Source organism: Neurospora crassa (assembly GCF_000182925.2).
Source record: "Neurospora crassa OR74A unplaced genomic scaffold supercont12.8, whole genome shotgun sequence".
Classification (NCBI taxonomy): domain Eukaryota; kingdom Fungi; phylum Ascomycota; class Sordariomycetes; order Sordariales; family Sordariaceae; genus Neurospora; species Neurospora crassa.
Genome location: NW_011929459.1, coordinates 48619 through 66913, shown reverse-complemented (window position 1 = coordinate 66913; position 18295 = coordinate 48619). Strand labels below are relative to the sequence as shown.

At 28.4% G+C, this 18295-nt stretch overlaps 6 non-coding genes across 6 annotated transcripts; all 6 read right to left on the bottom strand.

Annotated features, from left to right (window-relative positions):
* Nucleotides 1-3330: 3330 nt before the first annotated feature.
* NCU15709 lies at nt 3331-6627 on the bottom strand. The gene has a single exon (XR_898023.1). It is a non-coding gene; the product is annotated as a 28S ribosomal RNA (ribosomal RNA).
* A 30-nt stretch (nt 6628-6657) lies between these two features.
* Nucleotides 6658-6811, bottom strand: NCU17306. The gene has a single exon (XR_898022.1). It is a non-coding gene; the product is annotated as a 5.8S ribosomal RNA (ribosomal RNA).
* A 191-nt stretch (nt 6812-7002) lies between these two features.
* On the bottom strand, nt 7003-8782 carry NCU15707. Its single transcript, XR_898021.1, has one exon. It is a non-coding gene; the product is annotated as an 18S ribosomal RNA (ribosomal RNA).
* A 3387-nt stretch (nt 8783-12169) lies between these two features.
* Nucleotides 12170-15435, bottom strand: NCU15706. Its single transcript, XR_898020.1, has one exon. It is a non-coding gene; the product is annotated as a 28S ribosomal RNA (ribosomal RNA).
* A 47-nt stretch (nt 15436-15482) lies between these two features.
* On the bottom strand, nt 15483-15636 carry NCU17303. Its single transcript, XR_898019.1, has one exon. It is a non-coding gene; the product is annotated as a 5.8S ribosomal RNA (ribosomal RNA).
* Nucleotides 15637-15827: 191 nt separating this feature from the next.
* NCU15704 lies at nt 15828-17622 on the bottom strand. The gene has a single exon (XR_898018.1). It is a non-coding gene; the product is annotated as an 18S ribosomal RNA (ribosomal RNA).
* Between the last annotated feature and the right edge of the window lie 673 nt (nt 17623-18295).

Here is an 18295-nt window from a genome sequence, read left to right as displayed (position 1 = left end):
GAAGAATTTATAAAGTTACAAAGGTAGGCGGTTTGAAGTTTGTATAATAGGGCCGAACTTACTTTAAAATATATATTTACTTTCCCCTCCTAAATTCCTTAGAGCGTAGTTAGTAGGAAGATAGGAGAGTGTAAAGTACCTCTCGTATACCGCCTATACACTCTAAGAGGAGGTTTAATATAAAAGGTTCTACCCAAAGGCTTCTCCAATTAATTAATACCCCTAGCGGCTTATAAATAAATTTAATTAGCAATTAATTATTTATAAAACCTACCCTTCAGCACTTATAAGGTACTCCTTAGTACTTATAAAATTTTTTTAAATATTACCCGGTAAAGGTAGAACCTTTATTAGAATAGTATTAAAGTGGTTCGCGCTATTAATATTAATTCTCTAATAGACCGTAGGGAGCTATATAATAATAATACTCTATAAATTAGAATTTGATTTCCTTTATAAGTTACTATAGGAAGGTACTTAAACTATAGGTTAGAGTAGCCCTCCTATAGAAGGCTTTTAAGTAGAGCAGGCCTTATATGTCCTTACTTATATTTATAAGAGGGAGCTGGAGGTAGGGACGACCGAATAATTTTATTATTTACTCTTTCCTATTACTCTCTACCGCTCCTTCTTATATACCCTCCAACCTTAAATTTAGAAATAATATAGCCCAATAGTCTAAATTACAATTTTTCAACTCCTACGAAATTCCTTAATATAGGAAATTTTAAAAATTAATTTATAGCTACCTAATTACCCAATTAGGTCGTACCTTCTTAAGAATCTCGCTTTAAATTTATAAAAATTATACCTTCCTCGTTAAATTAGTTGCACCTTCCTTACCTACCTAGTTATTTCTACCTACCTTATACTCGGTAGGTACTATTCGCCTACTACTTTTTTCTTTTTAATTTTAATTTTACTTTTTTTATATAAATTTATTATACTTACCCTATAGTTCTTACCTACCCTATACTTAATAAGCGCTACCTATTCGCAATTTTCCTTTTTAAAACTTCGGTTTCTAAAGGTCGATTGCGCCTTTTTTACTTACCCGGTTGTTCTTGCCTACCTTGTATTTAGTAAGTACTACCCTTCACTACCTTTCCCTCTTCTACCTTTTTAACTTCGGCCGTACTTTTTTTATATAAAGTAGATATATTTACCTTATAGTGTCCATTTAAATTACATTTCTACTAAATAAAAAATTAATTATTTTTTATCTTCCTTAATATAATTTATAATATTTTATAATTATATTAAAAGTATTTATATTACTCTTATTTTTTTCTTTTTATATTTACTAATTTAATTTTCTTTATTAATATACTAACTTTAATATATCCTCCCTACCTATATAATTAAAGCTACCTAATACTTTATTTATTCTACTAATTATTTATACCCCTTAAATTCTACTACCCTTCTTCTTCTACTACTTTTAAAATTTCTTTTTTTTTTTTCTTTTTTTCTTCTTTTTCTTTTTTCCTACTATTAATTATTTACTTACCCTTCCCTAATAATTTATTTAAGACCGTATAGGTTCTAATTAATTGATTTAGTCGCTTCCGAATACTTTCTTCTTCCTATATTTATAAAAAAAACCTCTACCTTTATTATAATCCGGCTCCTACTATTCTAAAAATATTTATTTACTTTATAAATGCCCTTACTTAATAAAGATTTGGAGGTAGAATAAGAGGATGAAAAGAAGAATAAAAAGAAAAAGAAAGGAAGAAGTTTATTAAGGGGGTAAGACATTATAAAAGTAAAAAGGTAGAAGGAAAGTAAGAAAAATATATATAAAAAAAAAAAAAAAAAAAAAAAAAAAAAAAAAAAAAAAAAAAAAAAAAAAAAAAAAAACAAAGAAAAGAAGAATAAGAACCTTCTTTATTTTATTTATATATTAATTATATTACTTTTTTATCCTTGTATAGATATAATATAAAAGAAGGGAATGGAGGGGGGTTTGGAGGTATAAGGAAAGAAATATTAAAAGAGGAAAGCTTTAAAAAGAGGTTAAAAGTTAAAAAGAAAAAAGAAAAAGGAAGAGAAAAGAAAAAAAGGATTAAAACGAAGGAAGATGGAGAGGAAAGGAAAGGGAGGAGGAAGAGTAATAAAGAGGATAAAAGTAGGAAGAAGAAAGAGGGAGGAGAAAAAGAAGAAAGAAAAAAAATAAATAAATAAAAAAGGAAAAGAAAAAGAAGAAAGAAATTTTTGTTCTCCCTTTAAAGATTAAATTATTCCTAGCCTAAGTAGCCTACCTACCGCCTCGCCTACTTAGAAATTAAAAAGATAGCCTCCCTTTTTATACTTTTATTTTATATAAAAATATAATTCTATATAACCTTTTCCTACTTACTTTACTATATTTTCTAATAAAAAGGCTATAAATATTTTTATTCAACTACGTAGCTTCTTTACTTACTTACCCCCTCCTACTACTACTCTACCCTTTCTTTTAATAAGCCCCTCCTAATAGGAGTTAGAAAATAACCCCTTAGCCCCCTTAAACCTCTCGGTCCTTCTTACTTACCCTATATAGGCCCTCGCCCTTACCTTCCTAATATAGCTACTATTTATATAAAAATTCTATACCTAAACGCGCCTACCTACCTTATATACCTAACCCGCCCGGACGTACTTATTTACCTTCTCTTTTTTATACTACTTTATATAATTCGAATGCGCTTGTCTACCCGGCGCTATATCTAACCCGGTTGCGAATATATTTATTTATCTAAAACTATAAACTTGTTTAAAAATTATTCGCCTACCTAATTATTCCTACCCCGCCGCTATTTAATTGGTTACTCTTATTTATTTTACTTATTATAGTTACTAAGATTTGTAAAGGCCCGGCCCGGCCGTACCCGCGTATATTACGCCGGTCAACACTTCCCTAAATATATATTATATATAGTTACTAAACCTTTTATAAATTAGTTGCTAATATAGTAGACCCTTTATACTTAGCCCGCCCATACCCTTAAAGTAATATTATTTAAACTTAAGAAATACTAAATTTAATTAAATCCCTTTCCTATCCCTATTTATTCTATATTTTCCCTCCGGTAAGGCGCTTTCGCCCTCTTAAATTCTAGTAACTAAATTTCGAGGGGACCCCCTAGTAAATACCTATTTATTAGGCGGACCCTTCTACTAGGAAATTTAAGCGAAGGAGGGTTTATTCTTAGCAGATTGTAATAATAAAGCTATTCTACTATTTATAGGACCCTTTCGTATATTTAAATTATCTATAAAGGATTTAATTTAATATATATTAAAATTATAATACGCAAATTACCACTAGCTACTTTAAGGCCAATAGAGGAATCGCTTACTAAAATACGAGGCCGGAGCCTATTTTTATATATTTATAATATATTAGAAGTATTATTGTATTCTAATATAAATTCTAATTTAAAAGCGTTTAGTTATTATCTAATAAATAGTAATATTGTAATACTACCCGGTCGAACAATTATAAAAACTAATTATCTAAATAAGCGGTTCCTTTCGTACTAAATTTAATTACTATTGTAATAAGGTTATTAGTAGGGTAAAACTAACCTATCTTATAATAGTCTAAACCTAATTTATATTCCCTATTAGTAGGTAAATAATCTAACGCTTACTGAATTCTATTTTAGTATAATAGGAAGAGCTGATATTAAAAAATTAAAAAGCAATATTGCTATAAATATTTAGCCGCTATAAGCTAATTATCCTTGTAGTAACTTTTTTAGTACTTCTAGCTTTAAATTTCGAGGGATTAAAGGATTAATAGGCTATACTTTTATAATTTATATTTATATTAAAAATTAAAATTAAGGGGACTTTTACCCTTTTATTCTATTAGAGATTTCTATTTTCTATAAGCCCTCCTTAGGATACTTGCGTTATAGTTTAATAAATATACCGCCCCAACTAAACTCCCTACCTAATAATATCTTTAATCCGGGTCGGCCTGCGAAGGACCTTAAAATTAGAAGTTGGATGAAAATTTAGCCCCGCTTAATTAAATAAGTAAAAAAATAATAGGAGTAGTAGTATTTTACTAGCACTAAAGTTTTTACCTATTCTATACCTCCTATATCTTTTTATAATATTAAATTAAAATTAAATTTAATAGGGTCTTCTTTCTCTACTAATTCTATTAAACCTATTCCCTTAACTATAGTTTTATTAAATAATAAATAGGGATAGTAGGAATTTTATTAATCTATTTATATATATTACTAATTAAATAATAAAGTATTTAACTACTTTAAGAGAATTATAATTACTCCCGCCGTTTACCTACACTTAATTGAATTTCTTCACTTTAATATTTAGAATACTAAGTAAAAATTACATTATATTAATACTACTTTTTAGCTATTATAATACTATATTTTAATTAAATAATTAAATTCCCCTTATCCGTACCAATTCTAAATTAGTTATTAAACGTACGCCGGACAACCGAAGTTTATTAAAGGCTTCTATACCCGGATGCTAAAAGCTACCGGCTAGTTGCCCAATTAGTAGCGATCTACTCCTAGGGCATTTACCTAAAGCCCGATATACCTAACCCTTAGAACTAATCCTTTTCTTAAAATTATAGATCTATTTTACCGACTTCCCTTATCTATATTATTCTATCAATTAGAGGCTATTTACCTTAGAGACCTACTATAGTTATAAATACGACTTAGCGTAAGAATTATTCCCTCCTATAGATTTTTAAGGGATATCGAAAGCGTACCGGACCCGATAGAAATATCGGGCTCTTCCGGCTATTAAACCCTATTTCCAAATAAATTATTTTTAAAATAATAGACTATTAAAAAAAAAAGAGAATTTTACTTAGGGCCCCCGCCGTTATCTCCGTATTCAATTACATTACTGTGCAAAACCTACATTTAGGTACTAGAATATTAACCAACTTCCCTTTCGCTATATAAGGTACAAATACCCCTTTAAAACGGAACTTCCCTATAGTTTAAAATCGATTAACCTATATCCAACTGCTATTTATATAGAACTTTTCCCTACTTCGGTCCTTTAAATTCTTATTAAAATATTTATTATTATTATTAAAATCTATATTAAAGGCCGTTTAATCCGAATTTACGCCCTAGGCTTTATTACTAACCTCTACGGCCGCCTACTTCTTAAAGTATTATTTCTACCCTAAAAATAGAGTATAGGTAGAACGCTTAAGCGCTATCTATTTTTAAAGCTAGTATATTTAATAAGTAAATTATTATACAATCCTTAGTAAATTCCAACTTCTATAGTTACCATCCTACTATTAAAATATATTAACGCCTTTTATAGTATTTAATAAACGTCTACTCTAGTACCTTAACCCTACGTTCGGTTTATTTTATATTATTAATTCTATTTACCAAAAATAGCCTACTAATATTAATACATTCGAATACCCATATTTAATTAAATAATAAGGGCTTCTTATATATTTAAAATTTAAAAATAAATAAAAGTTAAAAAGCGCCCCCAAATCCCTAATTATTCGCTTTACCTTATAAAACTAAAGAATAATACTACTATTTTAAGGGAAATTTCGGCGGTAATTAACTATTAAATAGTTCGATTAATCTTTCGCTCCTATATTTAAATTTAACAATCGATTTATACATTAAAACCGCTACAAGCTTCTATTAGAATTTCCTCTAGCTTCACCCTATTTAAGTATAATTTACTATCTTTTAAGTCCAAAGTTTAACGCTCTTACTTAAATCTATCCGAATATATTAAAATTGGTTAATAATATATTGAAACTTTTACCTATATTTATTTTTATTATATATATAAGTTTTATACTTAAATACTCGCGTAAAACCTTAACTCCTTAATCCGTATTTTAAAATAGGTTATTAATAACTATTATACTAGCATCCTTACAAATACACGAACCTCGGTCCCAACAAAGGCATTACGCCTAGGGCTATAATACTCCCGGAGGAGCTATATTCTCCGGACCTTTATCCCCCTACTAAAATTAATATTAGCCTAAACCGTCCCAAATATACCGGTAAAAATACCGGATAATTGGAATAATATAAGTCTAATTACAAACACTTCCCTTTTAATAATTTTATATACTATTTAACCCTCTTTTCAAAATACTTTTTATTTTTTAATTACTCTATTTATATACTATTAGTCTCTAACCGGTATTTAACTTTAAAAGAAATTTACCTCCTATTTTAAATAATATTCCTAAATTATTCAATTCGTTAAAGGAACTTTATATTAAATTAGCATCCGACTATACAAGGTTCTTACCTTCTATAGCGCTCTATTCTAAGGGATTTAGAAGGTGCCTCACTAAAAGTTTCCTCTATAAATTACAATTCGGACCGAAGCTAAATTTTAAATTTAAATTATTACCACTTTACTCGCCATTATTAGGGCAATCCCTATTAATTTCTTTTCCTCTACTTATTAATATATTTAAATTTAGCAGGTATTCCTACCTAATCCGAGGTTAATTTTAGAAATAGGGGGTTTTATAGTAAAAACCCGCTATACAACTATAGTAATATAAAATTACTATATTCGGTATAACTAGCGAGCCCGCTATTAATTTTAAAGGACTACGGACAGCCGCGGATCTCCAATGCAAACAAAGCTTAATAATTAAAATAACGCTCAAATAAATATATTCGCCAGAATATTAACGAACATAATATACGTTTAAAGATTCAATAATTTACTAAATTCTATAATTTATATTACTTATTATATTTTACTACGTTCTTTATTAATACTAGAACTAAGAAATCTATTATTAAAAGTTTTAATTTATTTAAAAATTTACTTAGAGAGATATAAAATATTAAAAGTTTAGTTTCGGTATTCCAATAGGCAGCCTCCCGTAAGTAGGAAACCTAAAGATCCGGGAGGGCCCGAAGGCCTTTCCGGACCGCTAGCACCGAAGTAACTATATAAGTAAAATTCGTAATAATTTATAGGAATTTTACAACTCTATAATAATCCCTCCGCTAATTTACTAACGGAGATTTTATTATAACTTTTACTTCCTTTAAATAACTGAGTTTAAATAGCTTTCCGGCCCTAAATAATCGTTACCGACCTCCCTAAGCCAATCCGGAAGCCTCACTAAACTATTCAATCGGTAGTAGCGACGGGCGGTATATATAAAGGGTAAGAATATAATTAACGTAAACTAATAATTTATATTTATTAAAGATTCCTTATTAAAGAATAATAATTATAATACTCTATCCCTAATATAATATAATTTAATAAAATTACCCGGACCTTCCGGCTAAGGGAGTACTCACTAATTATATTAATATAACGCGCATACGGCTTAGAATATCTAAAGGCATTATAGACCTATTATTACTTTAAACTTCTATTAGCTTAAACCAATAGTCCCTCTAAAAAACTAATATACTACTAAAGTAATATAAGCTATTTAGTAAATTAAAGTCTCGTTTATTATTATAATTAAATAAATAAATTACTCTACTAATTAAGAATAACTATATACTACTACCTACAAAATTAAGAAAGAGCTCTCAATCTATTAATCCTCATTATATTTAAACCTAATAAATTTCCCTATATTAAATTAAATTAAACTACAAACTCTACCCCTAGTAGTACCCTTCCGTTAATTTCTTTAAATTTTAACCTTACGACTATACTCCTCTAAGAGCCTAAATATTTTAATTTATTATAAGGTGCTAAACGGGTTAAAAAATAATACCGTCCGATCTTTAATTAGTATAATTTATAATTAAAATTATAATAGTATCTAATTATTTTTAATCCCCTAACTTTCATTCCTAATTAATAAAAACATCCTTAGTAAATACTTTCGTAATAATTAATCTTTAATAAATCTAAGAATTTCACTTCTAATAATTAAATACTAATACCCCCGACTATCCCTATTAATTATTATAGCGGTCCTAGAAATTAATAAAATAAAACTATATATCCTATTCTATTATTCTATACTAATATATTCGAATATAAACCTTCTTTAAACGATTTAATTTATTTATAATAAAAATCCTAATTCCCCAATATACCTAATAAAGGGCATATAGTTCTCTAGGAAAAAAGGCCCAACCTAGTTAATATACGCGGTAAAGCAGACTAATAGGCCGAACCTAAGGTTTAATTACAAATTTTTTAACTTTAATAACTTTAATATATACTATTGGAATTAGAATTACTGTAGTTACTAGCACTAAACTTACCCTCCAATTATTCCTTATTAAAGGATTTAAATTATATTTATTCTAATTATAAAACCTAAAAGAGCCTTATATTAATATTTATTATTACTACCTCTCTATATTAGGATTAGGTAATTTACGCGCCTACTACTTTCCTTAAATATAATAGCCGTTTCTCAAACTCCTTCTCCGGGGTCGAGCCCTAACCCTCCGTTACCCATTGTTACTATAATTAATTAAAATCTAACTATTAAAAATTAATAGGGTAGAAATTTGAATAAACTATCGCCAGCGCAAAGTTATACAATTCGAAAAGTTATTATAAATTACTAATTAGCCCCGAAGGGCATTGGTTTTTAATTTAATAAATACACCCCTTCCGAAGTCGGGGTTTTTAGCATATATTAGCTCTAGAATTACTATAGTTATTTATATAATAAGGTACTATTAAATAAATTATAATTAATTTAATAAGTTATTCGCAATTTTGTAATTTAATTACTTAAATTTAAACATACATAGTTTAATCTTTAAAATAAATATATAATTACTAACAAAATCAATTAAATAACTATCGTACGCTTAAAAAGGCTAATTATTTATAAACGAATAGAAGAGTTTATAAAGTTACGAAAGTAGGCGGTCTGAAATTCGTATAGTAAGGCCAAACTTACTTCAAAATATATATTTACTTTCCCCTTCTAAATTCCCTAGAATATAATTAGTAAGAGGATAAGAGAGCGTAGAACGCCTCTTATATACCGCTTATACGCCCCAAAAAGAGGCCTAATATAGAAGGTTCTACCTAAAAGCTTCCCCAATTAACTAATACCCTTAGCAACTTATAAATAAATTTAATTAACAGCTAATTATCTATAGAACCTACCCTTTAGTACTTATAGGGTACTCCCTAGCACCTATAGGATCTTTTTAAATACCGCCTAATAAAGGTAGAACCCTTACTAAAATAGTACTAAAGTAGTTCGTACTATTAATATTAATTCCCTAATAAATTATAAGGAGTTATATAATAATAACGCTTTATAAATTAGAATTTAATTTCTTTTATAAATTATTATAGGAAGGTACTTAAATTATAGGCTAAAATAGCCCTCCTATAGAAGGCTTTTAAATAGAGTAAACCCTATACATCCTTATTTATACCTATAAGAAGGAACTAGAGGTAGGAACGACTAAATAATTTTATTATTCGCTCTTTCCTATTACTTTCCGCCGCTCCTTCTTATATACCCTTTAACTTCGAATTTAAGGATAGTATAGCCCGATAGTTTAAGCTACAACTTTTCAACTCCTACGAAATTCTTTAATATAAGAAATTTTAAAAATCAATTTACAATTACCTAACTACCTAATTAGGTCGCACCTTCTTAAAAATCTTGCTCCAAATTTATAAAAACTATACCTTCCTTATTAAATTAATTATACCTTCTTTACTTACCTAGTTATTCCTACCTACCCTACACTTAATAGGTACTACCCGCCTACTACTTTTTTCTTTTTAACTTTAATCTTACTTTTCTTATATAAACCCGTTGTATTTATTTTATAATTCTTACCTACCCTATACTTAATAAATACTACCTATTTGCAATTTTCCTTTTTAAAACTTCGGCTTCCAAAGGTCGATTGCGCCTTCCTTACCTACCCGGTTGTTCTTACCTACCCTACACTCAGTAAGTACTACCCTTTACTACTTTTCCCTCTTCTACCTTTTTAACCTCAACCGCGCCTTTCTTATATAAAATAAATATACTTACCCTATAGCGTCCACTTAAATTACGTTTCTACTAAGTAAAAAGCTAATTACTTTTTATCTTCCCTAATATAATTTATAATATTTTATAACTATATTAAAAATATTTATATTACTCTTATCTTTTTCTTTTTATATTTATTAATTTAACCTTCTTTATTAATATACTAACTTTAATATATCCTCCCTACCTATACAACTAAAGCTACCTAATACCCTACCTATTCTACTAACTATTTATACCCTCTAAATTCTATTACCCTTCTTCTTCTACTACTTTTAAAATTTCTTTTTTTTTTTTCTTTTTTTCTTCTTTTTCTTCTTTCCTACTATCAATTATTTACTTGCCCTTCCCTAATAATTTATTTAAAACCGTATAGGTTCTAGTTGATCGATTTAATCGCCTCCAAATACCTTCTTCTTCCTATATTTATAAAAAAAACCTCTACCTTTATTATAATTCGGCTCCTACTACTCTAAAAGTATTTATTTACTTTATAAACGCCCTTACTTAATAAAAATTTAGAAGTAGAATAAGAAGACGAAAAGAAGAATAAAAAGAAAAAGAAAGGAAGAAGCTTATTAAGGGGGTAAGATATTATAAAAGTAAAAAGGTAGAAGGAAAGTAAGAAAAATATATATAAAAAAAAAAAAAAAAAAAAAAAAAAAAAAAAAAAAAAAAAAAACAAAGAAAAGAAGAATAAGAACCTTCTTTATTTTATTTATATATTAATCATATTACTTTTTTATCCTTATATAGATATAATATAAAAGAAAGGAACGGAGGGGGGTTTAGAAGTATAAGGAAAGAAATATTAAGAGAGGAAAGCTTTAAAAAGAGGTTAAAAATTAAAAAGAAAAAAGAAAAAGGAAGAAAAAAGAAAAAAAGGACCAAAACGAAGGAAAACGGAGAGGAAAGGAAAGGGAGGAGGAAGAATAATAAAGAGGATAAAAGTAGGAAGAAGAAAGAGGGAGGAGAAAAAGAAGAAAGAAAAAAAATAAATAAATAAAAAAGGAAAAGAAAAAGAAGAAAGAAATTTTCGCTCCCCCCCTAAAAATTAAACTATTCCTAACCTAAATAGCCTACCTACCGCCTCGCCTACCTAGAAATTAAAAAAATAGCCTCCCCCTTTATACCTTTATTTTATATAAAAATATAATCCTATATAACTTTTTCCTACTTACCCTACTATATTTTTTAATAAAAAAACTATAAATACCTTTATTTAATTACGTAACTTCTTTATTTACCTACCCTTTCCTACTACTACTCTACCCTTTCCTTTAATAAGCCCCTCTTAATAGGAGTTAGAAAGCAACCCTTTAGCCCCCTTAAGCCTTTCGATCCTTCTTGCCTACCCTATATAGGCCTTCGCCCTTACCTTCCTAATATAGTTACTATCTATATAAAAATTCTATACCTAAACGCGCCTACCTACCCTATATACTTAATCCGCCCGGACGTACTTACTTACCCTCTCTTCTCTACGCTATTTTATATAATTTAAATGTACTTACTTACCCGGCGCCGCACCTAACCCGGTTGTAAATATATTCACTTATTTAAAATTGTAAACTTACTTAAAAATTACTCGCTTACCCGGTCGCTTTTACCCCGCCGCCGTTCGGTCGGTCGCTTTTACCTACCCTACCTACCGCAACTACTAAAACTTATAAAGGCCCGGCCCGGCTGTATCTATATATACTATACCAGTCGACACTTCCCTAAATATATACTATATATAGCTACCGAACTTTCTATAGGCTGGCTATTAATATAGTAAACCCCTTATATCCAGCCTGCCCGCGCCCCTAAAGTAATATTATTTAAATTCGGGAAATATTAAATTTAACCAAATTCCCTTCCTATCCTTACTTACCCTATACTTTCCTTCCGGCAAGGTACTTTTACCCTCTTAGGCTTTAGTAATTAAATTTCGGAAGGACCCCCCAATAAATACCCGCTTATTAAACGGACCCTTCTATTAGGAAATCTAAGCGAAGGAGGGCTTACCCTTAGTAGATTATAATAATAAAACTATTCTACTATTTATAGGACCCTTTCGTATATTTAAATTATTTATAAAGGATTTAATCCAACGTATATTAAAATTATAATACGCAAATTACCGCTAGCTACTTTAAAGCTAATAGAAGAATCGCTTGCTAAAATACAAGGCCGGAGCCTATTCTTATATATTTATAATATACTAGAAGTATTATCGCATTCTAATATAAATTCTAATTTAAAAGCGTTCAACTATTATCTAATAAATAGTAATATCGTAGTACTACCCGGTCAAATAACTATAAAAACCAATTATCTAAATAAGTAGTTCCTCTCGTACTAAATTCAATTACTATTATAATAAAATTATTAATAGGGTAAAATTAACCTATTTTACAATAGTCTAAACCTAATTTACGTTCCTTATTAGTAGGTAAATAATTTAACGTTTATTAAATTCTACTTCAATATAATAGGAAGAACCAATATTAAAAAATTAAAAAGCAACGTCGCTATAAACACTTAGCCGCTATAAACTAATTATCCCTATAGTAACTTTTCTAGTACTTCTAATTTTAAATTTCGAGGGATTAAAGGATTAATAAGCTATACTTTTATAATTTATATTCACATTAAAAATTAAAATTAAAGGGACTTTTACCCTTTTATTCTACTAGAGATTTCTATTCTCTATAAGCCCCCCTTAGGATATTTACATTATAGTTTAATAGATGTACCGCCCTAGTTAAACTCCCTACCTAATAATATCTTTAATCTGGGTTAGTTTATAAAGGACTTTAAAACTAGAAGTTAGACAAAAATCTAACCCTACTTAATTAAATAAGTAAAAAAACAATAGGAGTAGTAGTATTTTACTAGCGCCGAAGCTCTTACTTATTCTATACCTCCTATATCTTTTTATAATATTAAATTAAAATTAAATTTAATAGGGTCTTCTTTCCCTATTAATTCTACTAAACCTATTCCCTTAACTATAGTTTCGCTAGATAGTAGATAGGGATAATAGGAATCTCGTTAATCTATTTATATGTATTATTAATTAAATAATAAAGTATTTAACTACTTTAAAAGAATTATAGTTACTCTTACCATTTACCTACGCTTAATTGAATTTCTTTACTTTAATATTTAAAATATTAAATAAAAATTATATTGTATTAATACTACTTTCTAATTATTATAATACTATATTTTAATTAGATAATTAAATTCCCCCTATCTATATTAGTTCTAAATTAATTATTAAACGTATACCGGACAACCGAAGTCTATTAAAGGCTTTTATACCCGGATATTAAAAACCGCCGGCTAATTGCCTAGTTAATAGTAATCTACTCCTAAGGCGTCTATTTAAAGCCTAATATACTTAACCTTTAGAGTTAATCCTTTTCCCGAAATTATAGATTTATTTTACCGACTTCCTTTATTTATATTATTCTATTAATTAGAAGCTATTTACTTTAAAGACTTACTATAGTTATAAGTACGACCTAATATAAAAATTATTCCCTTCTGCGGATTTTTAAGGGATATTGAGAGTGTACCGGACCTAATAGAAGTGTCGGGCTCTTCCGGCTATTAAACCCTATCTTTAAATAAACTATTTTTAGGGTAATAAACTATTAAGAAGAAAAGAGAATTCTGCCCGGGGCCTCCGCTGTTGTCTCCGCGTTCAATTGCGTTACTATATAAAACCTATATTTAAGTACTAAAATATTAACCGACTTCCCTTTTACTATACGGGGTACAAGTGCCCCTTTAAAACGGAACTTCCCTATAGTTTAGGATTAACTAATTTATATCCAACTGCTATTTATATAGAACCTTTCCCTACTTTAGTCCTTCAAATTCTTATTAAAGTATTTATTATTACTATTAAGATTTGTACTAGAGGCCGTTCGACCCGGGTTTACGCCCTAAGCTTCGTTATTAACCTTTACGGCCGCTTATTCTTTAGGGTATTATTTCTACCCTAAAGGCGGGGTATAAGTAGGACGTTTGAGCGCTATTTATTTTTAAGGCTAGTATATTCGGTAGGTAAGTTGTTATATAGTTTTTAGCGAATTCCGACTTCTATAGCCACTATCCTACTATTAAAATATATTAACGCCTTTTATAATATTTAATAAGTGTCTACTCTAGTATTTTAACCCTGCGTTCGGTTTATTCCGTATTACTAATTCTATTTACTAAAAATAGCCTACTAGTATTAGTATATTCGAATACCTATATTCAATTAAATAATAAGGGCTTCTTATATATTTAAAGTTTGAGAATAGATAAAGGCTAAAAAGCGCCCCCGAGTCCCTAATTATTCGCTTTACTTTATAAAATTAAAGAATAATACTACTATCCTAAGGGAAACTTCGGCGGTAACTAGCTATTAGATAGTTCGATTAATCTTTCGCCCCTATATTTAAATTTAATAATTAATTTATACGTTAGAACTGCTATGAGCCTCTACTAGAGTTTCTTCTAATTTTACTCTATTTAAGTATAGTTTACTATCTTTTAGGTCCAAAGTTTAACGCTTTTACTCAAATCTATCCGAATATATTAAGATCGGTTAATAATACGCCGAAGCTCTTACTTATATTTACTTTTATTATGCGTACGGGTTTTATACCCAAATACTTGCGTAAAACCTTAATTCTTTAATCCGTATTTTAAAATGGGTTGTTAATAACTATTACGCTAGCATCCTTACAGATACGCGAACCTCGGTCCCGGCGAGGGTATTATACCCGGGGCTATAATATTCCTGGAGGAGTTACGTTCCTTAGACTTTTATTCCCTCGTTAAAACCGATATTAGTTTAAATTATCCTGAGTATATTAGTAAGAATATTAGATAATTGGAATAGTATAAGTTTAATTATAAATGCTTCCCTTTTAATAATTTTACGTACTATTTAACTCTCTTTTTAAAGTGCTTTTTATCTTTCAATTATTCTACTTGTATATTATTAGTTTCTAGCCGGTATTTAACTTTAGAAGAAATTTACCTCCTATTTTAAATAATATTTTTAAATTATTCGATTCGTCGAAGGAGTTTTATATTAAATTAGTATCCGACTATACGGGGTTCTTACCTTCTATAGTGCTCCGTTCTAAGGGATTTAGAAGGTGCTTTACTAAAAGCTTCCTCTATAAATTATAATTTAAATTAAAGTTAGATTTTAAATTTGAATTATTATTATTTTATTCGCTATTATTAGGGCAATCCTTATTAGTTTCTTTTCCTCTGCTTATTAATATATTTAAATTTAGTGGGTATTCCTACTTAATCCGAGGTTAATTTTAGAAATAGGGGGTTTTATAGTAAGAACCTGCCGTACGACTATAGTAATATAGAATTACTATATTTAATATAATTAATAAGCCTACTATTAATTTTAAGGGACTGTGGATAACCGTAAATCCTTAATATAAATAAAATTTAATAATTAAAATAATACTTGAATAAATATATTTATTAGAATATTAGCGAATATAATATACGTTTAAAGATTCGATAATTTATTAAATTCTATAATTTATATTACTTATTACATTTCGCTACGTTCTTTATTAATATTAGAACTAAGAGATCCGTTATTGAAAGTTTTAATTTATTTAAAAATTTATTTAGAGAGATATAAAATATTAAAAATTTAATTTTAGTATTCTAGCGGGTAGCCTCCTGTGAGTGGGAGACCCGAGGATCTAGGAGGGCTTAAAGGCCTTTCCGGACTACTAGCGCCGAGGTAATTGTATGGATAAGATTTATAATAGTTTATAGGAGTTTTGCAATTCTGTAATAATCCCTCCGCTAATTTACTAATAGAAACTTTATTATAATTTTTACTTCCTCTAAATAACCGAATTTAAATAATTTTCCGGCCCTAAGTAGTTGTTACCGACCTCCCTAAATTAATCTAGAAGCTTTACTAAACTATTTAATCGGTAATAGCGACGGGTAATATATATAAAGGGCAGGGACGTAATTAATATAAATTAATAATTTACACTTATTAGGGATTCTTCGTTGAAGAGTAATAATTACAATACTCTATCCCTAGTATAATACAATTTAATAAAATTACCCGGACCTTCCGGCTAAGGGAATATTCGCTAATTGTATTAATATAGCGTATATACAGCTTAGAATATTTAAGGGTATTACAAACTTATTATTACTTCAAACTTTTATTAATTTAAATTAATAGTCCTTCTAAGAAGCTAATATACTACTAAAGTAATATAGGCTATTTAATAAGTTAAAGTCTTATTCGTTATTATAATTAAATAGATAAATTACTTTACTAATTAAGAACGGCTATGTATTACTACCTATAAAATTAAGAAAGAGCTTTCAATTTATTAATTTTTATTATATTTAAACTTAGTAAGTTTCTCTGTATTGAGTTAAATTAAGCTGTAGGCTCTACCCTTAGTAGTACCCTTCTATTAATTTCTTTAAATTTTAGCCTTACAATTATATTCCCTTAAGAGCCTAAATATTTTAATTTATTATAAGGTGCCGAATGGGTTAAAAAATAATACCGTCTAATCTCTAATTGGTATAATTTATAATTAAAACTACAATAGTATTTAATTATTTTCGATCCCCTAACTTTTATTCTTAATTAATAAAAATATTTTTAGTAAATACTTTCGTAATAATTAATCTTTAATAAATCTAAAAATTTTACTTCTAATAATTAAATACTAATACCCTCGACTATCCTTATTAATTATTATAGCGGTCCTAGAAATTAATAAAATAGAACTATATATTCTATTCTATTATTCTATATTAGTATATTCGAATATAGGCTTTCTTTAAGTAATTTAATTTATTTATAGTAAAAGTCCTAATTCCCTAATATACTTAGTAAAGGGTATACGGTTCTCTAGGAAAAAAGGCCTAACCTAGTTAATATACGTAGTAAGGCGGATCGATAAGCTAAGCCTAAGGTTTAACTATAAGCTTTTTAACTTTAATAATTTTAATATATACTATTAGAATTAGAATTACCGCGGCTACTAGTACTAGATTTACCCTCCAATTATTCCTTATTAAGGGATTTAAATTATATTTATTCTAATTACAAGACCCAAAAGAGCCTTATATTAATATTTATTATTATTACCTCCCTATATCGGGATTGGGTAATTTATACGCCTACTACCTTCCTTAAATATAGTAACCGTTTCTTAAATTCCTTCTCCGGGGTCGAACCCTAACCCTCCGTTACCTATTATTACTATAGTTAATTAAGACCTAGCCGTTGAAAGTTAATAGGGTAAAAATTTAAATAAACCATCGCTAATATAAGGTTATATAATTTGAAAAATTATTATAAATTACTAATTAACCCCGAAGGGTATTGGTTTTTAATTTAATAAATATACCCCTTCCAAAATCGGGGTTTTTAATATATATTAACTCTAAAATTACTACAGTTATCCATATAATAAAATACTATTAAATAAACTATAATTAATTTAATAAGCCATTTGTAATTTTATAGTTTAATTACTTAAATTTAAATATATATAGTTTAATTTTTAAAACAAATATATAATTACTAGTAGAATCAATTAAGTAACTATTATACGCTTAGAAAGGCTAATTGCTCGTAAATAAATAGAAGAGTTTATAAAGTTATAAAAATAAGCGGTCCGAAGCTTATATAGTAAGGCCGAACTTACTTCGAAATATATATTTACTTTCCCCTCCTAAATTCCTTAGAGCATAGTCGGTAAAAGGACAGGAGAGTGTAAAACACCTTTCGTACACCGCTTATACGCCCTAAAAGGAGGCTTAATATAAAAGGTTCTATCTGAAGGCTTCCCTAATTAGCCGGTACCCCTAGCAATTTATAAATAAATTTAGTTAATGGCCAATTATCTATAAAGCCTACCCCTCGGTATTTATAAAGTATTCTCTAACGCCTATAGGATCTTCTTAAATACCGTCCAATAAAGGCAAAGCCCTTACTAGAACGGTATTAAAGTAATTCGTATTATTAATATTAATTCCCCGGTAAATTATAGGGAGCTATATAATAATAACGCTCTATAAATTAGAATTTAATTTCCTTTACAAGTTACTGTAGGAAGGTGCCTAAATTACAAGCTAGAACAACCTTCTTATAAAAGGCTTTTAAATAGAGTAAGCCCTATATATCCTTACCTATATTTATAAAAAGGAGCTAGAAGTAGGGACGACCGAATAATCTTACTACTTACTCTTTCCTATTACTCTCCGCCGTTCCTT